At 37.9% G+C, this 27,874-nt stretch overlaps 1 protein-coding gene across 3 annotated transcripts in view; it reads left to right on the top strand.

Moving 5' to 3' along the window:
• RIMBP2 (RIMS binding protein 2) overlaps nucleotides 1–27,874 on the top strand; it is a 158,718-nt gene that overhangs the window by 39,594 nt on the left and 91,250 nt on the right. For 2 of the 3 annotated variants that reach the window (XM_075110330.1, XM_075110329.1), the window contains exon 2: nucleotides 1,816–1,953. The exons of the other annotated variant lie outside the window; for it this stretch is intronic. The gene's annotated coding sequence lies outside the window, so the exon portion shown is untranslated. The remainder of the gene's footprint in view (nucleotides 1–1,815; nucleotides 1,954–27,874) is intronic. 3 annotated transcript variants of the gene reach the window in all.

Genomic DNA, 27,874 nt, shown 5'->3' with positions numbered 1-27,874 from the left:
GAAACCTCATTCACAAATCAGGTACTCACTGAACAGATGAGAGTCCTGATTTAGTGACAAGATACAACCCAAAAGTGCAGATGGCAAATGAGCATCTCAGTATACTTTATCTTTTATATTTAGTCTTAAAAGTGAGAAATTATGAAAAATAGTTATTTTTACCATTGTATTTCTTCTGCTCTTTTAATCAATGCACCTAATACTGTTGAACAGTCAGCCTTTCCAATGTGTGTATGTGATTGGTAATGTGTTGTACATGCTTTGATTCAAGGGATGGCTTGTGAATAGGCATATAAATCTACTGGCCCCATGCACCGCTCAGATGGTTGATGTTGTGCATCTTTTGGAAGGTTTTCATTGGAGCTTCAGAGGGAATTTAACCATGCCAACAGAAGTTTCTTTCTTGCACATATTTGCAAGCTGTCCTTCCAGTCAGTTCATTCTAGCACTTGAATTATAGCCTTGTAAATTAAGTCTTAGAAATTGTAGGGGTTTTTGACAGACTTGTGTCTGATCCTGATGTAGTGGAAACAGCCACCTATTCATTACTGTCCATGAAGTGGACAGTCACATAGGTATCTTTATATGTAATCATCTTAGTGATTTGCTAAGCTTCTTCTGGGAATAGGAAGAACAAGTTAATTGCATTTCATGCTAGACTTTACATCAAACATTCATTCATTTAAAACAGTCACAATGCTGATGCTGTGTTACATTACTTTTTAAATCCTTTTTTATTTTTAAAAAACTTTTTCACCATTTTTCATGTTTCCCAAGGAAGCAGTTTAAAATGCATATGATTCTTACTCGCTGTAGGTGGTATTAAAATTGATGGACTTACAGTGTAAGGAAGGGCAGCTAATTTTGCCTGAGGGGGAGAGAGGCTTTAATGGATCTTTTCTTGGGTTACGAAGCTGAACTATAAACAATTAGGATCTTACACAAAGATCAGTAGGAGTTTGTCCACTGGTTTCTGTGACTTTGGGTTGTGCTTATCTCAATAATTTATGGTCTCTACTGAGTCATTTTGCAAATGACATTTGGTTGTTGGCCACAACAGAAAATGCTAAGCAAAAGATTAAGTAGTTTTGACCTATCCCAAATGCAGGATCTTTTAAGGTTCCTCAGAAAGAAGTTAATTTCAAATTATATTTACATGAAAATGTAGTGTATTTGAGGTGGTTGTTCCCAAACCTTCTTTAAAAAGGAATTTGCAAATGTTGACATAGCTGACTGCATCAAAAAAATTTTGAAATATCAAACCTAATGCTCCTTCTTAAGCTAGGGAGCACTGAGTCATGTGGGTGAGCTGGCAAAAAGATGCAGGACTTCTAATGGTACTTTGTATAAGGTTTGCTGGAACTGTGTTGTTAATATAAAGTGATACTCTGACAAACTTGCAGACTCCCATGCTAAATATTAGTCAGAATTTTTCTGCTTGCTTCTATGTCCCTACATTTTATAGAGAAAATACTGAAGCTAAATATTTTAATTTACCCTCTGAAATTAATTTCCTGCAAGGGACCAATGACTACGGTGTTTAAGTCTTATTTTGGAGGTCTGTTGGACTTCTGTCTTGTTGCCTGCCCTGACAAAATGTTTATTCAGCAAGGTTGAATTTATTGGTTTAGATTGGCTTCTATTGTATGTAATGTATATTTAACCATCAGTTTCAAGCAGCATTTGGGGCCACATGCAATGAAAAACGTGTTAATGAAACCTGCTGCGTTGTAAGAAGAGCAAGTGCTAGTTGGCTAGTAAAAATGCGCTTTTAACAAACTGGTCACTTGACATGTTTTGTTTTATTTTACACAGTTTGGAAATGATCCATCATGTCTGCAGCCTACAACATCACAGAAAACATTTGATCAGACCCAGTTTTTAGAAGAGACCCAGATTTCTAAGTCTCATGTCACCACCTTAAATCAAGAACATCATAATTTGCAGTTTTTAGTAAGTCCTGTCTTTGTTTTTACTATATTATGGCAAGTGATGAATATAAAGACAGCTCTAGTTTTGTGGTCTGTGCTGCTTCTTTGTTTGCTTGGTTGATTGGGCTTCTTTTGTTTGCATGTGCACTAACATCAGGGGGTTGGGGTTTTCTGAGGTGGAGTGTTTGGGAGAAGTAGGGTTTAGCTCCACAATCTTTATAGCAATAGATTTTGTATTGATTTCTTAAAATCTTTTAGAACAGAAGTAGTGCCTAAATAATATAGATATGTACTTGGGACATAATTTAAGCATGAAATGATAGTTTAATAAACAAAAATGTGATATAAAGAGTAATTCCAATGCTTTGTTCTGGATGCATGAACACAAAAGCACAGGATCCAGTGCTTAATGGTTATGATCAGCACATTCCAATCTGTTTTGGTGTATACATCCTAACACTTGATTCTGAATGTCAGCAGATTTTGTCCAGTTGGATTGCTACGGGCTTGCACAAATTCTGATTTTCAGGGCCGTTTTGTGTTCAGAGAAGAACCTTTTAGATGGGTCCTTTGAATATAAAAGCTATAGGACAATGTTAGTGCACCTGATGACAACTTCCAGAGAGGAATATGTGTGACAGTGAGGTGTCTTGAATTATCTCTTTTAGAAAGTGAAATACCTTCACTTAAGTACAAAGACATTTCAATACATGAATGGACAAATTTCTGTTGCTTTTTTTAAAAAGAGTTGCAGATGGAACACTACATTTTGTTTCCTGTAATTAGTAGCTTTCATTACACTAAGGAATTTACTCCTTTTGGGACTATGAAATTATAATGGGTGTAATTTATTTTTTTTTTTTTTAAACTTGGTTATGAAAACAAAAATACTGTGAAGAAAGAAGACAAGGTTTTAGAAGTCTTTGGAGAAACTAGATTGGACTAGTCCTGAGTTGATTGTTGGAGTCAATTTTCAGCAGCAAATGCAGTTCTGTGGGTAGAGGCGGAGATCTATGGTGTACAGGGTTATCCTCTAAAACTTGCCAATTGCCTGAGATAAAGAAGCCATAATTTCACGGTTGTCCTTTCCATCAAAGCGCCTGCTTAATCAAGCTACTTCTCCCCCTGCCCACCCCAGCATTATTTTTAGCACAGATCAGTTCCTCATGCAGCTCCTTTCACAGCTGCAGAAGGAGTTGTAATGGCACATTTGGGAAGTGTAGCATGCCTGTGGCAAGCGAGCGATGGGCAGGTGACTGGTGCTCATGCTACTGCCAGCAGGAAAAAATCCTAGCACTAAATACTGCATAATAATACTGGGACATGAGAATCCTTGTATGAACTTCTAGAATTGCAAAACTGTCTATATTTTGTTTATCTTTTCAGAAACACTGACAAAACCACAACTGACTGACTCAATAATGATAGTGAAGCAAAGAATATTGATAAGTTTGGAACTCTACATTGCCTTTATTCATTGCTTATTATTTAGTTCTAGTAGAAGGAGAACAGTTGCTTTTGAATGTAAAGAAATGTTGAAACTTTGTGGCTTGGCAAGGAAACATCTGTCTGTCATCTTTTAGCAGTGGGTTTTTTGTAAATAGCTGAACAAAATTGTGTTTAAAACTTGTTCTTTATCATAGAAAAGAACCTGATTTTGTGTTTAGACATACTACTTCAAGATGAAGTAGCATAAGCCATTTCTGTTGTTTGAGTTCAGAGTTACCTGAAACAGAGTAAACTACAGTTTTCAGATCTTCCATTTAGATACAGACTTCAGGGCTTTGTTTCTCAACCTAGTGCTGTTTTACAGAGAAATATTCTTTTCAAATGAGACAGAATAATATTACTCTCTGGTGCTAAAGCAACTATACTTGTTAAAATTCAGTTTACAAAGCAAAACCTTGAAGCTGAAATGTGCTCCCTCGATCTCTTTATGTCCCAACATTGGCAGCCATTGCTCTGAATTCTCCTTGCCAAAGATACAGATGATTTTATTAGTTTTAAGTTACTCTCTTTTTTTTGCAAATATGTTTACTATGGTGGTACTTCTTTGAGTGACGTGTAAGTAATGATTGGCTTGGACATGTCCTGCATAAAAGCAGGGGGCCATGTGTTCAGGGATGGTATAGTGAGTTTATTACCCTTCAGAAAACATGGTTTCTGCTGCGTGACTATAAAGAAGATGGAGCCAAACTCTTTGTGGAGATGCACAGTGAAAGCACTAGAGGTAATAGACACAGGGTGTAGCAAGAGAAATTCTTATTAGATTTAAGAAAAAAAAAATCTTTAGAATTAGGGTGGTCAAACATCAGGGCATTTTGCAGAAAGGTTGTGGAATGTCCTTCCTTGGAGAGATGAAAACCTCAACCGGTGAAAGCCCTGAGCAAACTGATCCAGCCCTGAAGTTGGCCCTGCTTCGAGCAGGAACTTGGACTAGGTCCTTCAGAGTCCTGCAACCTAAATTATCCTATGATTATATAAATGGGAACACTTACTTACATGCATAAATTTTCCTTATTTATGATTATTGATTGTATATACCTGTCCTCAGAAAAAGGCACTATTACATTTACAGCCAGTTCAAACAATAGATTCTTGAAAAGTATACAACAGGGAATACTAAAAGCATATTTTAATGTGTAAGGGGCAGAGGAGCCGCTAATAAAGGTTTGTCCTATAAGCATGTTTTATAGCTGTTAACACAGTTTTTGCACTCTGCGTAGCTGATTGCAATTCAATTGATTGTGTAATTGAAGTTATACTGGTATTGAAACAAGACCGATCCTATAACTAGACCTGCATGTATGAATATTTGCTAGTACTGTACACTCCCCATTTAAAAAATGTGCTATTATGCCAGCCTAAAAGCATGTACGTCCATATCTGTGTGAAGAATACGTGCATACTGTAAGTCCTTTAGACCCCTCAGGACTGGCAGGTGTTATGAAAAATAAGCTACTGTGATTTATTTTCCAGTGATAATGAGTTCTGAGGAGTGTGTATGTTGGTCAGATACTTGATCGACGTCTCTTGGTGACTGAGTTATAAGATGTAGTTCATATATCACCTTTGATCTTCAAAGCACTGTGCATTCAATAACTAACAGAATAATTTAAAGAAAATTCATTAAAATATATCATTTTTAAACCTAATGTTCTCACTTTTCTTACATTGTACCTCACTGAACTGAAAGTAAAGGCTTAAAGCTTTGCTTTAAGAGCCTGATGTTTGAAGCTTGAGGTTCTAAATTTGGTGCTGGATTTATCCATTTGAAGGATATGAGTTTGATTGCATCAGAAGTAATTATGTTTAATATGACAAGAGAAAAGTGCATAAATGTGATATTTTGAACGGCTGTTAATTCCTTCTTTGCATCTCTGCCTCTGAAAAGAATAATTACATAGCAGTGATGTGAACTGAATGTTAAGGTCTGGTGAAAGACATTTCTGGTAAAAAAGTGAAGTCAATCTTCTAACGCTGTGCGTAGAAGCTCCCTTAACAGAAGGCATTTGAGAAGTTACATAGTTGTTTGCAGACCCAGACCCAGAACACTTACAAAAGACCAACTTGAGGCAAAAATGGGATGCCACTAAAATTAATGGGAATTTTGCTCTTAATTTAATTCACACAAATAATTCATGCTTTCAGTAAGTCTAAAGTTGTGCTGTAAAACAAAAAGCAGTGGTTTGGATCAGGGTCTTGAGAACAGAATAGAAAAACGATTATTTGCAGCAGCTGGTTTCAGTCCAGTGTAGCCTTTGAGTCCATTCGGAGCCTATTCTCACCGTTCGGTTTGTCAGTATTTAAGGGGAACACAAGAAACATAAATGGTCGCTGGGCAGTAGCAGCCATCTGGATACAGGGCACACTTGGACACCCAAACCAGCCTCTACTTAAAACACTATTATTTGCACAGTATTGTAGTGTGAGTAGTGGGAGAGCTAGATACTCTAGAGCCAGGATTAAAATTTCCTAACAAAATATTAAATAATGTTTCTTTCATACTGTAGTTACAGTACTTTGGGGCTAAATTTTAACTTAACTGTTCACTATATAACTATATAACTATATAACTGTTAGTGAATTGCTGCAACTTTATCAGTAACAATAACTTTTAAACATTTACATTGAAGATCAGAAGGAATAGGCGCAATTTTTCATTCTGGTACTGTATGTTTCAGCAGCAGTTTCACTGCAAGAGAAAAATGGTGTATTTTAGTAAACAGAGACCAGATTTTTTATCTACAGACAAATGTTTCCTTCGTCATCTGTCATTAGCTTTCCATGTACATAAATATAACAGACTTGCACCAGTTACCTGTTAGTTACCAGGCAACAGCAGCATTTGACACTGCCTGCAGCTGCAGTGAATGGCGTCCGTCTCCCTGATTGTAAATTAAAGTGCTCTGAATTTTGAACTGAGGTTGATAAAAAGGACGTTAGTGCAAGTATAATGCCGCTTTCACCATAGTAGCAACATGTCAGCAGAGTTTCTATAACAACAGCAGTTTGCTAAGATATAGCCGTCTATCACATGTTCATGATGGAAAAATCGTAATTGCTTTAGTCTTTTGCAATACGGAGTTTTCTGTAAGATACACGCTGTACTCCATTTAAGCCTCTTTGCCTCTGTGCAAAGCAGGAGTCTGTCATGCTTCCCAAGATTCGCTTGGATCCATTGTTGACTGAGGTCAGAGCACTCAATGTTTACAATAGGCAAAAAACTGGGCTGAAAGGAAATAAAACCATTATTTTTTAATTTGTAAATATTTTGAGTATTGCTTGCTGTTTGGAGATGGTTTGCAGCCTCTTAATGATGGCAGAGCACTGAGGCTTGATATTAGTATAATAACCAAAACCATGAATGCCTCTGATATAATACCTAATGTTTAGCCTAGGTAGCTGGCTCTATGAAAGGAAGTTACCTGTCTTTCCTGTGCCTTGTACATATGTGGGATTTTTAGCAGTGAAAGCAACAATATCTATGGCCAAAACCAGTATCTGGGTTTTGGTAAATGCTGAAGTTAATCATAATGTGTTTGAATTTTTATCATATTGGGTCTCTTCGGAGCGTTTTTAAACATATGGCACCGAGTACCAATGAGCTATTTTAATAGTTTATTTCCCTTTACCATTCCATCATCAATTTTCTTCTCTATACCAGTGGAATGACTTATATAACCTTCCATTCCTGATGATATTTTTTAGATTAACTATTGCCTGTGCAAATGTAGGATTCTGGTTTGATCTTGTTGATGCAGTACCAGTATAATAAAAGCCTTTCCTATCTGCAGGCTGTGAAGGGAACTTCCATCAGAAATAGATCTTAATGTGGTCTTGAAAGGTATTTTTTTCTCAGTTTAAGCAGGTTGTTTCATTCCTGAATGAATGAAAGCAGTAAAAGGTATTTAAAGCCCCAAAATGAGACATCCCATATAAGATTGGATTAAATTAGTAGCCATTAAAGCAGGCAGACCTTTTTTCTTTCTTCCCTAGAACGTAATATTCTTACTCCCTCAGTTTAAAAAGGTTGTTGACTCAAATATGACCTTTTAATAAAAACACTCTTGTAACATAGTTTCCATCTTTTTTGTGGACTAATCAAAGCCATGGCCAGGGTAGGTCAGGAGAGGCACCAGCTTGGAGCAGGTACACTCAGGCACGTTGCTGTTGCTGCCTGGGACTGAGTGGTTTACAGGCACGGTGGTGGCTGTTAAAGGGAGCACTGGAGAGATGATGTGTGCTTAGATGTTCAAAAGAGCATAGGTGAGGCAGGCCTTTAGCAGACTCAGGGCAGTTTTTCCTGTGCTGGATGCAGTGCTGCCCTGTTACGATTCTGGAAAAAACATGCTAGCTATCTTTGAAGTGTTATAGATCTATAGTTGTGATTTCCCTCATGAATACATCCATTAATCCTGCTGGATTATAAAATTCAAATGTAAGGCCTTCTGATAACCTTTATTGTATATGATATATTCAAACTGTGCAAATTCTTATATTAAAAACTAGGCTTTTGGGTTTTGTGACTGTAGGTTTAGGAGACATCCCAAAATGAACTCAGTATAACTGAGATAACTGAGCCGTGAATCCCGCTTAAATAGACAAGAGCAATGAAACATTCTTATCTCCATTCCTCTGTAAGGAACAGAACCAAGTGAGCTAATTAATACCTAAGGAAAGTCAAAGATAGATTCAGGAACTGAATGCAGATTTTCTCATTCCCAGGTAGTGCTCGCAGGGCATGGTTTTTGGTTTTGCATTTTGTTCTCTGTCATTTAAATACATCCAACCAACAAACAGCCAGTGACACAAACTTTGAAGGTTCCACCTCCCCTAAAACAGTTATGTTCTGAACCTGGGATATGAGTTGGGATTCTGTTTACAAGACAGTGTATATATTTTTTTAAATCTTGATTTTGTGTTTATGGATGTAGTCTATATTTTCCTAAATCTCACACTACCCAGGGTTCTGTTCATTGCTCTCTGAAAGGACATATCTGCATAAGCCTAACTGTGTATATTATTTTTCTCCTAAATCTACTGTCCATAGCCACAGTCCCAGTTTCCTTCTAAATTGCATCAACAAATGTAATATTCATATCTGATGAGAAAGCTAAAGAATCTCATGCATTATTGGTTGCAGCAAAACAAAAGGCTTATGGAGCAAGGTGATTTATTACTTCATTTTTCTGAAACACATTATAAGATTAAATTTTTTGCTTATACTTTTTCCTATCCTGATTAGATTTGCCTCTTGTTGAATCATCTTTAAGACAATATAGTACGTCTGAGGAGAGAACGTTATTTAATTAACTTTTGTCCTAATGAATCAGACTGCAGAATTTTGTACTAGCTTTTGTGAAGCTTCTTGTCCAGTAAATCTGTTGGAGACAAAGTATTCAGGTGATACTAAAAATATAAACCTTAAACTTAAACTCCATACTAAAATCTTTAGGCTCAGTCTTGTTACTACCGAATTCAGAGATGAATTAGATGATGGCTCTCTGATTTTGGCTTGAGATTTAATTTACAAATAATTTAGGGGACTGATTAACTCTTTTTATAGGATGCATGGGAATTAATGTTTTATCTTCAAATAATTATTACATCAAACCCAGATGATTAAAATGATAGCGCACATCAAAGCTTTCTCTGGTAGGAACAGCAGTAACACCTCTCTTGTTGGTTGTTTCATATTCAGGTCTGGAGCTACCTCAGACTCTCTGCTGAGCTTCCAAAAACCTAACTGTTTAATATTAATTTTGCTCCTGGCTTTTATGTTATCAAACAACCGGTTCTTCAACTCCTAGTTTTCTCCTAGTTCTCAAACTGAACTAGACTGAGTCCTTCAATGCATTTCTAAGAGACTCTTCAGCAGCCTTCACATAGCCGAAGACTGCGATCACTACTCAAATGAGCGACTGGGTGGCAAAACAGTCTCTGTTCTGTTAAAACTGATGGCCTAAAGCCAGAATAGTCTGGACTCCATTTCTAAATATCTGCAAGTCTTTTTACTAGTGTTGGTGTTCATTTTGTTTCACATAATATAGGCCAAATTCTGATTACTGGTAGTACCACTGAAGTCAGCACGGCTGGTAATGAGAGTAGTACAAGCAAGATACAGCCTTATCTGTGTGACTAACCAAATTGTTCTCTAGCAGCATATAAATGTAGACTAGATCATGATTTGACCAAACTTTCCACTGTTTCCTGGAGAAGTACTAGCGATTAGATCTATAGCAAGAAGGCTACTCAAAGCTACCAAGCTTGCTTTTCACTGGCTAAGGAACACAAGAAGTATTGGATCAAAAATCCAGTTTATATAAATGCTGCACAAGGTGTACAGCACAGCTGGGAGAAAGATATTTTAAATGAAACCCCTTTCCATATACAGATATTAGAGCCTGTGATGAGCCCATGGCTCGGTGGTGTACGTCAGAGATAAAAGCATATTGGTGAAAAGCGTATTGAATGTCAAAAAGATACACAAAACTGTATTTGTTAGCTGTCCTCTTTCATCAAACATAACCAGAAAATCTGAGATGTGTGAACAGGAGCATATTAGTGTGTGCTGAAGTTTACAAATTCCTGTCTTAACCTGTGCTTAGCACTCATGCATATTTTAGATGCACATACAGAATCTGTGCATATATGTTGGGGATCTTAGTACAGATTCCAAATGCAAAGGCGCTTTACTGACAAATGTTGGTTTAAAAAGAAAAAAAATTATTTCTGTGAAGTGTTTAAAACTGACAAGGTAAGGCATGCATAATGTTTGTGTTTAGATCAAAAGTAACTACGTAACTACAAACTACAGTCCCGGAATTTTTAATTCTTATGGTAAGTTAACCTCAAGTTGATATTGCAAGTGCTGTGGTCCTCAGCGTTGTCCTTCAGCAAACACACCTGCAACCTGGAACATTCGCTTTATATCAGGAAATAATGCACGTTTTACTTTCTTGGCGTGAAGTAGCGTGAAGGGAATGTAATGAATTTGGGAGTTGAATGAGACCAGTTTACTAAAGTATTAGAAACTTCTGCTTGTCTGTTTAAATGGTTTTGAGACTGCATCTCTGATTTGAAGCAGCAGTTGTGATTCTCCCCTCCAAAGAAGCATTCTGGTTCTGTTTCTAATTGATTAAGATTGGGTGTATGAAGCTCTAAGTGTCTTCAGAGACTTGAAAACATTCAGTGCGCACTGGCAGCGTGCAAGATTGCAGTTATGTAGTGAAGTGTGTGAGAATATATGCAATACTTCAGTTATTTACCATTGTAAATAATTGGCACAAGCGATTCCAGTGATGTTGCAGAGAGCTCGCGATATACTTCAATAAGCATAAGGTTTTGCAGAACAGGGCTCTGAGACTGCGCGTACGCTTGTAGCTAACCTGTGTAAAGACACTGTAAGAGTACCTATTCTGTGTGAAGACATGCTAACGAGTGTGGAAGTGTGCCCACCAGCCTTGCCATTTTCTGTCATGTTGGGAGAGAGGCAGCCACCAGCTACATGCTGGACTGCGGGCTTAGTAACGTTTGGCAGCATGCTCTATGTAAATGGCCACTTTTTCTCTCCTTGGGGAATACATGGCAGTATTGGTACACCATCTGGGGCCTAGGTATGGCTTATTTTATTTTGGATGGCCAGAAATTAACTACATAGTTTAAAACAAACCGTTTTGAAGCGATCGTTACTTGGGAGGTTGTCTCTTGCCTTATGCACACAGCTGGCTATAAGGTACCTGCATTTCTCTTGAAGAAACCTTGGTAGGTGATTTTCTCTATTTGGGGGTAAGTTGCAAAGGAAGCACCTTGCTTCTCATATCTACCAACAGCGAGATCTCATCTTTCGATTTCACTGAGTGTTCCTCCAAACTGGTTAATTTTTCTCCTTCTTAAAAAAAGTAATAGTTTCAGACATGTTCAAACCATTAGTTCATCCTTACCTGAGAAGTAGTGGGTGGACAAGGGAAACGAGTCGTGCTTAGCATAGCAAGGAGATAATGAGCTCTATAAATAATTAGCAACACATTTTTAAAATATGCTCATATAGAGCCAAAAGTATCTTGGCTTGAGTGCATGGTCTCAAAGACATAATTGGGACTATTTATTTCAGCAAGGCAAATACTATTTAACTCTTTCTCCATGTGGGTTTTTAGAATTCATAAAACATGAAGTGTAGTCATAAATGAACAGAATATGATTCTAAGCAAAGCACACTACATTGAGACCACTCATGAACATAGTTTGAAACTTCCTGATTCCTTCTTTAGCAGTAGATGGCGTATTTTGCGTCATTGCCATGAAGATTTGCAGATCATTTCTAACAGTTGAAATTCCAGAAAAAAAAATGGCATAAACATCTTCACCTGGAGAAAAAAAGGAATGCAGACACTTGAAATATACTCCACCAGCTGTATCATTTCGGTTAACAGAAGATAAAATGCAATTCTAGACACAGCCAGTGCTTCCAGAGAAGACTGGAGGATTCTTTTCAACTGGATTCTGTTATTCTGTGATTTGATCTTTTGCAAAAATTGGAGGCTAGTATTATTTATGAAATGTTATTGAGATATGAAAGCAGCTGTATAGCTGGATATATATTAAGAAGGGGTGGCCCACTATCTCTTTACTGTCAGTTCCCCAGTTCCTTGTGGGCAGGCAGGATTTTACTTGCAAACAGCAGGAGGGTGTCTGAGGAAGCTATTAGACTCACAGCTATCGTTGCCCAGTGAAACGCTCCTGTTTCTGGCCACATCACTCTGTTGTGTTCATGTAGCCATATGACTAAGCCATGTAACTGTTTTAAGTATTCTGGATGAGCTACTTTTGGTATTTTAAAATCCTATGTTTTTATTTGTTTATTAACGTCTATGCTAGCATATTATCCCCTAATCGCTGGCATATTTGTGTGTCATTTAAAAAGGACCTCTGTTCTTTCAATTTCTGGATCAGTTTTATAGATTAGGGGTTAACAGGTGGTTTAGACAAGAGTCTAGGCCTTGTCTTTCAGATGTGGCTGTTGCTGCTATACATGTACGGTAGGTAAGTAAAATCCAAAATAATATTTCCAATATTTCGGCCACATTGCTAATATTGCTACAATTGTGATATTCATTTTCATAAATAATAGTGACAAAATTGAGTTACATACATCTGTCTTGGGTAGGTTTCTCCTTATCATAGCAACGTGCTGAAGAAAATATCTGTCATTTCTGATGGGACACCCTGTAGATGAGAACCCTTTGCTTTCAGAGAAGGAGTTCTGAAGCCAAGTAAGACCCAGTAACTTTACCTCAGTGCTTTATTAGAAAAAATTCATGCAGTCTTTTAACTACAAATTGAAGAGGGACGTGCTGGCCTCAGAGTCATGTGTGCTGCTAGATTTAAACATGAGCCATGAAGCAGCTCACGGGCAGCAGTCCAATCCCAGAAGTGCATTGCTTACTTTGATTGCTTTCTTTGCTAGTAAAAATAAGAAGCAAGGCCAAGGATATGAGCAGGCAGAGTCAGACTGTGACTTAGAGATGTGATATATATGTTTGGTTTTTTTTCTTTTTCTCTTACCGATTTAAATGAGATGTACTGGAGGGAAGCTGGTCCAGCTACTGCCCTGATAGTGCCTTGTTTCCTTCGTGGATTAACTGGGAACTCCAATCTGCAAGGCCGCCAGTCTGGCCCCTTTCATCAGCACTGAATCACTTTAAAAAGAAATACAGTGCATGTGCTTATGAAAAGCATTTCCATTTATAACACACCATGACAATTCAGCTCAGTCACCACAACGTTATATATTAAAAGGAAGTTGAATGTGGAAATTTATGAAATATATAAATGTGGCAATAAAATATACGTGTGACTGTCACTTTATGGAGCTGTGAATACCTATTGACAATTTAAATGATGGTGTTCCCTTTACTTAGCTTCTCTGTGATGTGTACACATCAGCAAAGACAGAGACTGGAGTCCAAAGAAACAGTGATTAGCATATTTTAAAGTTTCCTGTACTGACTGCTTAAATACATTTGCATTAATAGAAAGATGAGACTCTTCATGATGTTCTCTGCCTAACAAAGGCTAAAAATAGTTTTGTTAGAACTCTGGCTGCAGTTCTACTAAATTTTAACAGTTTGGGGTAAAGGAAAACACTTTTGAAAGGTTATAATTAATGAGTTATATGTTGTGCTTTTTTTTTTTTTTTTAAAGTATACCAAAATAACATGAAGAAATTGGGGCAAGCATGCTATTTTGTGCCTTTGGCATTTTGATAGTTTGCAGCCTAGCTTCCCACTTGAGATGGGGGTGGGCTTTGCTGTTGCCTGCTCTTAGCAGCAAGCTCCCTGCAGCTGTTTAGAAGGGAATTCAGTGTGTAAATTTGAAGATGATTGCACAGAAAGAAAATTCTGTTTTGAATTTACAAAGCAAAGCATTATGCCTACTGCGCTCTCATACTGAAGGAAATCTAGCACAGTGTAACTTTATTTGAGAGAGTGTAAATTGTATTTAAATAGTTGACAGTTTAAAAATTTAGGTCAATGTCCAGAAAAATTTAAGGTTTGAAAACATCAGGTTTCCTGTTGTGATGGGATCAAAAAAAAATGGCCTGTGGCAATACAGCATGCATGTAACACTAGGCATACTGTTGTGGAGAGAAGAGAAAAAATCCAGGCTGCAGGTGTGTAAGTGAAGCAACCAGGGTTATATCAGGCTCTGAAGTTGCTATGTGTGGAGTGAATTTTTAGGCCCGCTAGTTCCATCAAGTGCTGTCTGGGATGAGAAAGGGGAGTTTAGAAAGTCCAAGCTGCTGTTTTCAGTTCACTGCTGTAAACAGTATCGTAATGGGCAGGGAGATGATTATTAGAACTGTAACCCACTAGTACTGTCATTGCCATCGTTGCTGCGTGCGCTAAGATCTGTACGTGTGCTCCGGTAATTTGCGGTTTGTGGATGAACATAACTACCCTAGCACATACATTGTGCTGACAGAGGAAAGATATAATGCTGTAAAAGAGATTTTTGTGTATTTTCTATGAATGAACATCATGCTTTTCTGATGAAGACTACACTTACTTGTTAAGACGCTGAAGAGTTTAACAACCATATTCTCAGCCATCTTTGGAGGCAGGCCCATGCTTAAAGTTCAAAGAATAAATGCCATAATATTTTATAACATATCCTTTTAATACATGACATATATAATTTAAAACAGAATGTGCAGGAACCCTCTAGAACTACAGTAAAAGAGTAGATTTTTCTTGCTTCTGAATAAGTTTTCATGGTATGAGAAACATGTCATTGCGGATAACTAAACAAAGCAGTGTTGCAGAATATATGGGAACAATACATTTGTTAAGAAAAGGATGTATCAGAGTCCAGTGATCTCTACAGATGTTGGAGAAATGATTATTAGCTGACTACTCAGTTGAGTGGATGCAAGGCTAGAGGATTAAAGCCCAGTCTTAGAAATAAAACCTAATTAGCCTTTTTAATTAAGGTACAGACACTTACAGTAATTTTCTCATAACTTTCTCCTTTTAGAATAGATGTGGTCAAATGCTTAATGAGATGTTTCTGGATGTCTGACTCCATGTTGCAGTACTCTCAACATGCTCATTAGAGGGCTTACTGTCAATTTATATATTGTATGTAAACTCAACTGAGAAATACTACAAGAGAGAATCACTAGGCATGACAAGCTATGATTTAAGGCTTTGGCTTTTTTGTTTCTTTATGGAGATGCATTCTTCATCTCTTCAGCTTACATCCTGTATTTAAACAATTACATTACACAAGTGATCGCTACTCAAACATCCATCCACAGTATTACGTTAACATGTAGTTCATCATTTGGGGGTTTTTTGGGGGGCTGGTTTGGTGTTTCAGAATTCTGATTGCTTTACCTTTGGTGCATGCTTGAGTTCTGACAACAGCATATGCATTAACCTAAAAACTACTACAAGAGTTTGCTATTAGCTAAGATTTTTCTTGATACGAGCGATTCAGTGAACTTAAGCTTGGTATTTTTTAGGCTTGCACTAGATCTTCACTTACACATAAGTTTCATAATTTTTAACCCATGAGTTTCATTTAACTGTAAATAGGGAGCATGCTCTTCCACCACATGTGCACATGGCAGCTTTTGGTGAAGGTGTAGGATTGCATATTGGTCATGTCTGTACAATTCTGAATGTATCCATGTTCATTTTCATACTTAGGTGTTAAGAAGCAAAACTTCTGCATCTATGTTTCTTGAAATCAGCATATAAAGTGTCATTCCACATTGTGATGTAGTGCCTCTTTAGAGGTATTGTGTATTATTCTGCTTTAAGAATAAATGAGTGGAAAAAGCTTTAGAGTATTTAAAAAGAAAAAAAAAAAGACAGACATTTAAAAATGGGGAGGGGAGGGGAGGAAAGGAGAAAAAATGAGGAGAAAAACCCAGCTCTGGAGCCCTCAGCACGGGACAGACATGGACCTGTTAGAGCAGGTCCAGAGGAGGGTGGACCACCTCTCCTACGAGGCCAGGCTGGGAGAGTTGGGGTTGTTCAGCCTGGAGAAGAGAAAGCTGCAGGGAGACCTTATTGCGGCCTTCCAGTGCTTAAAGGGGGACTCTAAGAAATATGGGGACAGACTTTTAGTAGGGCCTGTTGTGATAGTACAAGGGTTAATGGTTTTAAATTTAAAAAAGGGGAGATTTAGACTAGATATAAGGAATAAATTTTTTCCAGTGAGGGTGGTGAGACACTGGCCAAGGTTGCCCAGAGAGGTGGTAGATGCCCCATCCCTGGAACCATTCCGTGTCAGGCTGGACGGGGCTCTGAGCAACCTGGTCTAGTTGAAGATGTCCCTGCTCACTGCAGGGGGGTTGGACTGGATGGCTTCTAAAGGTCCCTTCCAACCCAAACCATTCTGTGATTCTATGAAGAAAAAAAAAAAAAAAAAGAAAAAGAAAAAACCCACCCAGTCTTCAGTGCTGCAAAAAGTAGCATTTAATGTACTAATAGCACTGTGCCAGGTGTGATGTAAATATGGATGGGTGACAGAATGGGAGGCATAAGGATGATTCATAATCTTAGCAGGGAAAAAGTAGTAAAATAGGTAAGCTGCTGTGGTGGTATGGTGTTCAGAGCACTTCTAGGAGTTTTCTCCAGGATATTTTGTCAACCAATGATAATTTGCAGAGAGTTTGGAATATTTCAGCCCGGCTAAACAACCCACATGAGAAGCTTATTCATATTTTTTGAAAGGCTGGAGTCTCTGAGATCATTAAAATCTGGCCTTGAAAGCTCAAGAGGATAGATTTATTCCCCTGTTTCAGGCATAACATTTTCTATTTCAGCACTTAGCGTATTATTAATAATTCTATAAGTTGGATCGATTTTATTTTTAAAGATAATCAAGATCCTTTAAATTTCAAAATGTTAACAAATAAAAGGCTCAGTTCATAGCTGATTTTGCCTGAACTGTGGTTTTCAAAGTCTTACTCTCTTATTTCCCTCTTCAGCTGTGCCCCTATAGAAAGAACTCTGTAATCATACTACCCACTGTAGGGAGAATTCTGAACAGAGCTAAAAGAAGCATTTGTGTGTTAATACCTTTTGGGTTTTTTTATTAACAGTTTTCTATATTTGCATTATGATTTGAAAAGATGAGAGAGAAAGTGTTAGTCACTCACTGGCCTGTATTTACATGCTAATCTTGGTATTCATGCAAGTACAGTTTCTTTGGGAGATTTAGCTGGAAGAGGAGGAAAGAGTCGAGGGTATGCACTGAACTTCAAATCCATGAGGTATAACTTTGTAATGTGAGTAGTAAGCTTGCTAAAGGCAGTTCCTGATTATATGAGAGAGATCTTGGATTTGCTGGATGATGATTACGTTATGGGTCTCTGAAACCTGCCTTTAGATGCAGCAGGCTCTGGGGCAATATTAGGCTCCAGAGCTCCCTACCAATTTCATAGCAAACTTGATTAAGCCATTAGATTGCAGATCATTGCTGACAGTAAATTAATTCTTAATCCAAGTCCTATTCTGCACTACATTGGGAGACTTTTGCCAGGAGGCCAGTGGTTTGAAAATGGGTAATTAAATTCTGCTGTAAATACATTTTTATCTACCCTTCTGCTTGCAGGAGCTGGCAAGCAAGCGAGAGCCATTAATTAATACCTGTAATTTGGTTTAGTGGAAGAAGCCCTGCTCCTGTCAGATTCTGAAATGTAAACCAAGGCTATGAAGTGGGGAGTAAGTAAAAGATAAAGAAAGCTGACAAAAATGTATACATAAGAGAATCTGTTCTTATTTCTCTCTGTAAAAGATGTTGACTAGTTTGTAGATTTGGCAATACTTGGGTCTGAAGGCAATGTAAAATAGAAAAGTTAAAAAACCCATAAATACAGGAAAAGTAACAGTAGTGGCAAGATGTATTCTGGGCATTTCTTAGTTATGTAATTAATCCCTTATGACCCAACTTTACAACTTCAGGAGGTAATTTTCACAAGCTGATCATCTCTGGTGCACACAGAGTTGTGTATTGGTTGTCACACAAGGTTTGTTTTATTGTTTGGATTTGAACCAAGAAGTATTTGCAGGTTTTATTCTGAAGTATCGGAAGGAAACTAGAACCTTGTTTGCTAGCACTGTATTAACCCCATTCTCTTTCCATTCCTCTGAAACCAACTCAGTTTTCCTACTTTTCTTGCATAGTTTTTTTATTTCCTTAAAGTCCTGTAAGTTGGACAGTTATGAGACTCACTCCTTTATTAAGGAAAGATGCCTCCTAACTCCTTTGTTAAAGTGAGAAGCAAGCTTGTCCACACTGTTTGCCTATGATAAATAGTTATATCTTAAGAGTTATGGGGTACTTCCAGCTCTCCAAATGGGTTTAAGCCTTCCACAGGGAGTCTGACTTTCATTTACGTGTTCCTAAGGTTCCTATCAGAGGGTTGAGGCTTATCAGGGCTCAAATACAAAGTGATATAGCAAGAGGGAGGATAAAATTGTGACACATCCTTTTGAAAGGATGGTGTGAGTGACCAAGGTGGAAAGATGCCTAGAGAAAGGATTGAGCATGAGTAGCTGGGTATGTCTGTGTCCAAATAGTGGAGGGAACTATCTTCACTGCTTTCTAGTACTCTTAAAATTTTCAACTATTTTGTATTTGTGTGAATAACTTTCTAGAAACGAAGGAACAAGAAGCCTGTGGGGATGTCTTAACAGCATTACTGGATAGGTCTCTTCAGCTATGAGTCAATCTGAATTATATTCAACATGTCTCTTGGCAACCTAATGACATTAGCCTTAGCAGTGTTGTGGCTCATTTACTCTCTTGTGGTTCATATTGCAGGCAGAGATGAGTTTTGAAAATAGATGTTTGGAAACTTCAGAAGGTAAAAGGTTTGCCTGGCAGCAAACATATCTATAAACTTCATTGGACATGAGCAGGTCATATAAAATGGAAGACATCTGATAGTGACACCACTAGGAAAATGTCAGTCTTCTGACCAAAATCATGAGAGAAAGAACCGTAGCTCAATTAAAACAATGTTGCTATACTTAACCTACCTCTCCTTTATAAGGCTAATAAACCCAGAACAAGGGTAGAATTAATTTGAAGATCTAGTATAAAAAGTTGCGTAAGTTGTTAAAATGCAAGTTGGGGAAAAGTCCTAAGAGAGAGCCACAGAGAGACAAGGAGAGAACACAGGTGCAGCTTATCTCGTTTGGGCAACAAATGTTGTATTTAATGATCTCCAGTGCCAATTAAAATTGTAGAATTGCAAGGTATTTGATGTTTGACAGAGTAGTAAAAATGAAAAGCACACTAGTTTTCTGGAGAGAAATGCTGTTAAATGGACAATGTTATTGATAGCTGGCTTTGTACATGAGTAAAATAATTTACTGCATGTGAGAGTTTTTTTGTAATGAGTGTTCTCCATTAGAACTATGAAATATGTAGTGACCAAGCCTGTTACACCATGGTCTCCAGTAGCCTCACCATTCTCCTAGCTTATAAAATTCCACAATTTAAAGATATGGTAAGACAGGCTTTTATGGGTCTGTGCAGTTGTTTTTGATCAAGCCTGTGGAGCCCAAAAGCCTTCAGAGCTTAATCTCTTTTTTACCTTCTGAAAAGCATCATCATGAGATTCCATTAAGGATACTTGCATGAAAACATATATCTATATATATGTTTTTATTTTTATATATTTTAGAGAGAGAGATAATTTTATATATATTGATATAGAAATTATTATATATTAAAATACATGCATGTAATATTGTGTACGTTTAAAGTTCAGTCTGAGATTTGTTGCTTTGCTTTCCTGTGTTATTAAAAATTTAACTGTGTCTCCAGCTGAGACACTTTGTCATTTTGAGAGCAATGCAAATGTTAATAATTAAAAGCAATTAAAAAGTGTGTTAAAAGTCATGTAATTTTTATAGGCTGACTGACTGAATAATGGATGTCTCCTAGATTTTCTAGAGTGCCAAAGTGTTACTAAACAAAGCTTCCTCCCATCCTAGAAGCCCTGGAGAAATGAAATAACCTGTTTTGTCAATTTGGGAATCCAGCTGACGTTTTGGAGTGAAGCTATAAATTATGATCCCTGATGACTCCCATGATCACCATGCTGTGGACCACTCTGAAGTTCTGTCTTTCCATGAATCCAGATGCACAGGATTCCAAGCAATAGGTCACATAAAAGGAATATGTGTGTAAGAACATCCTGAATATGTTAAGTTTTATGTATTCTGTAGTGACCATAAAGTCTACACTGTACCCACATTTTACAGCACTCAGTGCTCAGAAGTACTACATTTCTAGCAAAGAGAAAGTTTTGATCTCTTTTTCTGAAAGAATGATGAAAGAGCTAAGAAAACAAAATTCTTCCTTCCTTCCCATTTCTAAAAAATAAATTAGTAAGTAAATAAAATAAAAACATAGATGCATGAGTGGGTCAAGAGAATTTTACACAAGAATAACAGAATTATTACGTGGGTCAGGATAGTTGTAGCAGACAGCAGTCCAACCAGAAGCTTAAAGTCAGTATTTCTTGACTGCACTGGTTTTTTTTAGGGCTAAGCCTTTCAGCATATAGTTTAAGCATAGGCCTTGTGTAAGCCTTAGTTATGTAAGCTTTTTACATTTCCTTGAAATGACTGTATGAAGTGTACCATACTGAATATAGGAGCTTCTTAGTGCTTGTCTCTTACATCACTGTCTGGCACCACTGTCTCTTACACTGAATCTCTGCCCAAGAAACAGAATGAAGCCACATTCCAAAGAGAAACTCTTAGCTGTCACAACAGGTTCTTCCCTAAAACCTTTCTGTCTCAGTGCTGCGCATTTCCCTCAGTTGCTTGGTTCAAAGAACCGAACAGGACAGCAGGTGCAACACCACCCGTACCAGGAACAGCACTTTAATCCTGGATTTCCCATGGTGTAAACATTCTCCAAACACATTGACATCAGTTCCAGAACCAACATGCAGACTCACTGCACTGGGTCCAAAGTTTTACAAAAACATGGTTTTTACTTTATTTACTATTGCAGATATTTTCTAAAATTTCAGATTCTTGAAGCAGTTTTTCAGTACGAATGAGACAACTTCTCTAGGACAGAATTAAGTTGGGCTTCTCTGATAAGGAAGAACAGGTGACCTGAAGTGTGGCTTATGCAATTCTGTTGTATATGAGTTCATATAGCTGTGGAAAAGTTGTCTTCAGATTAGGTTTGTGAGCAGGAATGTTGTCACAAGTGTCAATGGCAAAGCACTGACTCTTTAATGATTTCTAGAAAGTGATGCTAAATAGCAGCACTAATCAATCAGTAAGAGTGGTTTCACTGAGCATACAGATGGATGATTTACCATGTTCTTGGTTTACACAGCTGCTGTCTTATGAAGTATCACTGGAGTTGGATTGTTCCAGGCTGTAATCGCTTCTGTTATTCCAAATGATACCAATTCACAGAATGACAGAATCGTAGGGGTTGGAAGGGACCTCTGGAGCTCATCCCGTCCCACCCCCTGCTGGAGCAGGCACCCCCAGAGCAGGGGCACAGGGCCGCGTCCAGGCGGGGGGTGAATGTCTCCAGGGAAGGGACCCCACAGCCTCTCTGGGCAGCCTGTGCCCCTGCTCTGGCACCCGCACAGGGAGGGGGTTTGTCCTCATGTTCAGGGGGAACTTCCCGTGTTCCAGCTTGTGCCCGTTGCCCCTTGGCCTGGCGTTGGGCACCACTGAAAAGAGCCTGGCCCCATCCTCCTGACACCCACCTTTAGATATTTATAGGTATTTATGAAATCCCCCCTCAGCCTCCTCTTCTCCAGGCTGAACAAACCCAGGTCTCTCAGCCTTTCCTCATAAGGGAGATGCTCCAGTCCCCTGATCATTTTTGTATCTCTCTGCTGGACTTGCTCAAGGAGTTCCACATCCTTAAACTGGGGAGGAAGGGGGAGTTCACTTGGTAGTCACCAGTTGTGGAAGGCAATTGGGAAAAAAAGAGCATTTATTCCAATTTTCTGAACAAAATTGTTTAAAAGAGTTCTGTGGCCTATTCTCCTCCGCTCCTACAGAGTCTGCGGTGTTGGAGGTTGTACACTGGGGACAGGCCTTTGGGCTCATACCTTTCTGTGAACTGTCTTTGCGATTCTGGGCAAAGACTCAAAGATCTCTGCTGGTCTGGGCAGTATTTTGGAAAAACAGAGTTAATATAAAGGAAAAAGTTGTTTCTTTCTGAATTATTTCAGGCCTCTGAACCAACCATATATTTATTCTATTGAAACCTAATCTGATTCATTTAGTAGGGAAGTTTATATTTTGCAGTGCAGCTAAGCATTACCTTGAAAGCGAAAAATGTTCTCTTAGCTCTTCACTTACCAAAGGCAAATGATGGAAATTAGTTCAGAAATCTGCCTGGATTTCTTCATGTCCTTGCAATGTCTGCACACCATGTAAATTCTGTCTCTTTTATGTCTGCAGTGAAACCATTGCCAGCCTCAGAGCTAGAGGCTTGTAGATCATGATTTAGAGAGCAGAAAAATGTGGTGAATTGAATGCTTGACTTTTGCAGTTCACGGAAAATAACTAGCATTTATCTTCTGAGGTGTGTTTATCCTTGGCAGATAACAGGGGAAAAAACTACTTTTCCAGAACATCACCAATACAGAAAATTACTATGAGTTTTCCCCACCCCACTCCCCTTTGCTGCTGTATCAGTGGGGTTTTTTTGTTTGTTTTGTGGCCTTTTCTAATTTCAGTTGTGGAACTGAATTTCAGTTCTGTTTCTTGGATTCTAGCCTTGTGAGTGCAGCATCTTGTCACATGAACCAAATTAGATTGACAGATGAGCTGGGACATACCCTTTACAAGATCTCAACTATTCAGATTCTGGATATAATTTTCCTGAAATAGGACTGTGTCCTCATCTATAAAATGATTAAGACTGCAGTCCTCCCATGTAACAGCATTTTTAGCACATTACCATATAATTAAGTTTAAAACCAAGGCAACCCCTCAAGTGTGATTGGGAAATCTTTACCGCTTGGAAAAAGTAGCACCATATTTAGTAAACCAATAAGAATAGTCAGGAAAGCACTGTAAAAATTTTGCTAAACCAGGTTTAAGTAGGTGAACACCGCGGGGTGTTACCTATGCGTGGTATTTAATATTATAGGAAGTGAAGCTCTTTTTCTTCGGTGTCAATATTAACCATTTGAAACCACTCAGGATTTTAATCTTGCTGTCTTGGGTGGTGCATAAGAAAGTCATCTGTGCTTTAGCACACTAGATATTTTTGGACTGCAGTTCCTCTTACAGAAAGTATAGGTTTGGTAATGTCAGAATTTTCTGTGAATTCTTGCCAGAAGGAGGAGTGTGATAGAGCTAACAACTAAAAAAATGGCAAAACAGTGTTTAGTCATTTCAAGGTGACAGTGTTTAGTGAAATTTAATCATGTTTGAGTTCAGTGCCAAACTTCAGTTGCAGATTCTGATATATACAGTTCTGATTCATTTAAAATAATAGATGTACAATGGTGAATACTGAAGAAAGGTATGATGATGACTTTGAAGAAAAGCAGAAGTTTTTTCAAATTTTCCTTTTGGCAAATTCAAAATAACTGTTTCAACTTGAATAACAATTTTAAAATATTCTGAGTTATTTGAAAACATACTTAAAGGGCTCAATTTTGTATACTGCAAATAGGACACATGATGTTTTGGGAACCCTGTATTAATGATACTTGGTAAAAAAATTAATTTTTTTTTTAAGAAAAAGCTCTACTGTTCTAAAATACTGATGAAATAAGAAGCTACAGAAGTATAGATTTGTGTTTATTACAAATTATTACAAAATATAGATTTGTGTTTATTACAATTTTCCAAGGCCATGTTGCCAACAGTGATCTGTGAATCACTAGAAGTCCTCTGGCATGTTGCTGATTTCTCCATCTGGTTTCTATCAGTCATGTCTTTCTCCAAACTTCATAGTTCTAAGAGCGTCTGTCAGTGAAGGAGGAGGGAGCTTGTGTCCGGACAGCAGTTGCAGAGATCTGATCCCAGCTGTGAATCGGATGATCCAAAGAAGCTGGGGGTAGGGTTGGGGTGTTCCACGCAATAGCAAATGAATGGGTAGGTTTCTGCAAGAGAATCGTGGTTCACCCTGTGGGAAACTGTTGCTTGCCCATAGTCTCAGCACACTCATGGAATGAAAGATACAGTTGATAGGAATGGCTACCATGTGTAACTAGATTGTACTTTAACTGGTGCCTTAGAGGAAATGGAAAACGTTCGGGTTCTTTCAGTTGCAAACATCAAATCAGTGAACAACACCTTTAATATTTTTCTCTTCCATTTTCTTCCCCCACAATTCCTATTTTGAATCTTTTCTTTAGAATATGCCAATAAAAGTTCTCAAGTAGGTTTGATTCAAGTGGCATTAATGTCTCCCACCCTGCAAATGCCTCTTCTGTTTCCTAAGCAGGCTGAAAAATGAAAGCCTGGGTTGAGCTGTTAGAACACATGCAGAGGTCTGTGAAGAAAAATTAGCCTTCCTCCCAGACTGCAAGAATAGCAAAAAGAAGAATAATGATGAAAGCTATTGCTGAACAAAATGAATTATTTTTAGAAGCCCTGTTCTCTTAGCTCACCCAGTTGAAAAGAGAAGCCATTCTGTGCATATGTGCCTGCCTGTCGCTGTACGGTACAGACGAACTGAGTATGGGTAATAAAGCTTTTCCAGAAGAATAGGAAAATCCCTCTATTACTCTTATACTCTCTGTTGTTTTGAAGCATCACTGATTAAAGAGCAGTGAACTTTAGGTCACAGTAACCTACCCTTCTTCACAGGTTTAGAAATGGTCATTTCTGTGTTATAACAGTGTACCAGCACTTTGCTTCTTTGCTCATGTTTTCGAAAATGTAAGAGATATTGTATCTTATTTAATTTGGAAGTCAGGGCAATATTTTAAAAGCACCCTCTCTTTTTTGCATAGTCTTCAAAAATCCATCACCATCCTCATCTTTATATTTTTAGAATACAAAAGATTTTAATGATCATAAAGATTCTCATTTCTGAGGATTCAGGTAAAGTCCCGTGAAAAAAAATTTCCAAGAACAAAGATGGATGTTTCACTTTTTCTTTCAAAACTGAATTCCTGTGTAGTTTCACTTGTGGACTCCTCTGCAGCGTCACAGTACTGTAGCATATCAGAGAGTTCTAATGGCATAGAAATTAAGTTATGAGATCCTATGCTATTAGAAATTATTAAGAGACTTAAGTTGAGACTTCAAGTTCCGGATTAAACCTCATGGGGGCTATGCAATGTACCTTGTCTTGCTGGTAAAACCGAGAAGCTATACCAAATCAGGCTGAGACTCCATCGCAATCCCAGATTCAGTCTGTGGGAGGAATCTGCTTTGCATCAAAGAAAGGCTGTCTCGTGGATGATTAAGGTGCGGACAGTTCCCTGTATGATACCAGTGACCTCCGGTTAGCTGCCCCTTCTATCAAGAATTACTAAATCTGCAAATGCTTTTGTCACCTTAATCCTTTGTGTGTTGCCTCGCAAACACTCTATATGAAGTAAGAGCTTTCTAATTCTCCTGCTTTTGTGATTATTTATCCTGAGTGAGGCAATAGTTATTACTCCATTATTCTTTCCCCTTCTCTTTTTCTCTCTATTTTACAGTGAATGTCAGTCAGATAAGATTAGAGCCATCCCCCCAAATTGAGGAAGAAGTGATTGCATTCACCTGGAAGGAAGTTTTAGGCACACACTAAAGACCCAATTAAAGATCTTAACTTTTCAGGAATTACTATTTGTAATGGACTGGGGCTAATGCAGATGAATGACACCTGAATGGGCCTAATACAAAAAACGTTTTAGTATAGTTAAAAAAACCTCAGAGCTCAAACCAAAAACAAACAAACAAAGCCAAAACCCCAGAAGTCCAGCAGATCCTAAATCAAAATGGTCTGATACAGTTCTAACTACTTTATTTATCCCAAGATTTTCATATCTAGAAACAACCCTTTATATATCCCAGCACTGAACAGGAATTTGACAGGTTAACCATTTCACGTGTCTATTATAGTTATGGTGGGTGACCTTGGGTACCTACTGATCCTCTAGTCTACAGTCAGATTACAATCTTGGTAAATTTTGGAAACAATGAAGACTAAAGCAAAGAGCTTACTTGAAGTTCCATAGGTATTATCTATTTTTTAAACTGTGAAAAAGAGAAAGATTCAGAGGAAGAGAATTAGGGGTTTCTGTCAAGTTAGTGGCCTGAAGCTTGCAGTGTACTGACTGATTTCTGCTTTCCCTTCTCTACCAAAATGTATGAGAAAAGTGGATAGTTCAGCAAATGGGATTAAAGCAACTGCATGCTTCTTTTGGGGTACTAATGAAGAGAGGCATACTCAACATGAAGGTTAAGTGGAAGTGTAATCCTGTCTCCTTTTGTTGAACATATTATTTTGTATTTATATGTGACATCTGTTGAACTCCCTAACACAGAATTACTGTGTATAGTAGGTTTTATTTTAAATTGTTCTATGGATCATTTTGGTAATGCTTGTATTTACATTGGTCATGAACAGAGATGGATTCAATTCAAAATGAAAAAAAAAAAAAGATAGAATCCTGCAAAGCCTTGATCTGTGGTTTTTCATAGTTCTGTAGTAATATTATTTAAATGAATGCAATTTCATGATAAACAGAAAATATCAAAGAACAGATTCTTGATAGATGCTTGTAGTATCCTTGATACTTCTGTATGGCAGTGTGTTGCCTAGGCTTACAAGATCAGATTGTACATATATAGTGACACAGACCTAAAAGTGATATACCGCAATGTTTAAAGCTCTTGTCCAACATAGGAAGGGTTATCACTAAAAGTGGAAATACTACTAATCTGTTCTGACATTTTACTGCCATAGCAGATGATCATCCTTGTAAATAACAGTGAATTTCTGAATCTGTGGGACTCAGCTATAGACTTGCAGGTTTTCTTCCATATGTTTAGCAGTTTTCCTATGTTCAGAATGCATCAACACCTCAAAAGCCATAAAAAGCATTTTGCCTTTGAAAACTTGCCCATGTATAAAGCAGGGTCCTGTCTGGCCAGTGGCTAGCGAGGTGATAGAATCTGCTGAGGGGGTTTACTGAAGAAGACAGAAGCTAGCGTGCATATGTACACCATCATGAATAGGACTAAATTCCCTCCTCTTCCCCTATCAAGGCAGTGGTCAGAGGTGACAAAGTACCTTGGGAGTTTGCTATGCTTTCCACAGAGGCTTCTGCTTATTGCTGGTTGGTGGGGCACCCTTCTTTCTCTCTTAAATTTGTCTGTGATTTCATTTCATAGGCTGGTCTGTGCAGTTTTATTTGGGTTTTGCCTGATTCTTTTTTAATACTTCTGAAAAAATATTGGAAATTTGGTCTCTGGGGGTTGTATTTTGCCTTTTTTGTCCCCCAGTGGGATTGGTGCCCAGTCCTATCAGTTGTAAAACCGTAGTTTAAATGTGGAATGTGTCTATATGGAATCTTTTAGTTTGTATTAATTCATAAAATATCAGATATATGTGAAGCTAAAATCTGTATGTGATAAATGCATGTAGACCATTACTGATAGCTTCTTAAAATCAGGAATGACACTAATTAGCTGCTTGGGGGTTTAGCAGTGTATTGGAAACCCATGTTGTAGGGCTACTGAAAGACTGATTTAAATTGGCAGATGGCAAACTATTCTGTAACCAGCTTGTTTGCTTGGTGGTTCACTCCAGTCTCTAGATTCTAGTAACTAAGAATTCAGTCCTCTGAAATTCCTGAAGTCAAAGACTTAATGCTCCCAAGATTCAAGTTGGCAAGGAGCTCTCTAGGGCAGCAGTGTCAGGTAGGTTGTATTTAAAACAAGAACGTTTCCTTCCTTTCATTTGCA

The sequence above is a fragment of the Phalacrocorax aristotelis genome, chromosome 15 (genome assembly GCF_949628215.1).
Source record: "Phalacrocorax aristotelis chromosome 15, bGulAri2.1, whole genome shotgun sequence".
In the NCBI taxonomy this organism is placed as follows: Eukaryota; Metazoa; Chordata; class Aves; order Suliformes; family Phalacrocoracidae; genus Phalacrocorax; species Phalacrocorax aristotelis.
Note: the sequence above shows the minus strand (reverse complement) of the source record. Positions and strands in the feature narration are given on the sequence as shown.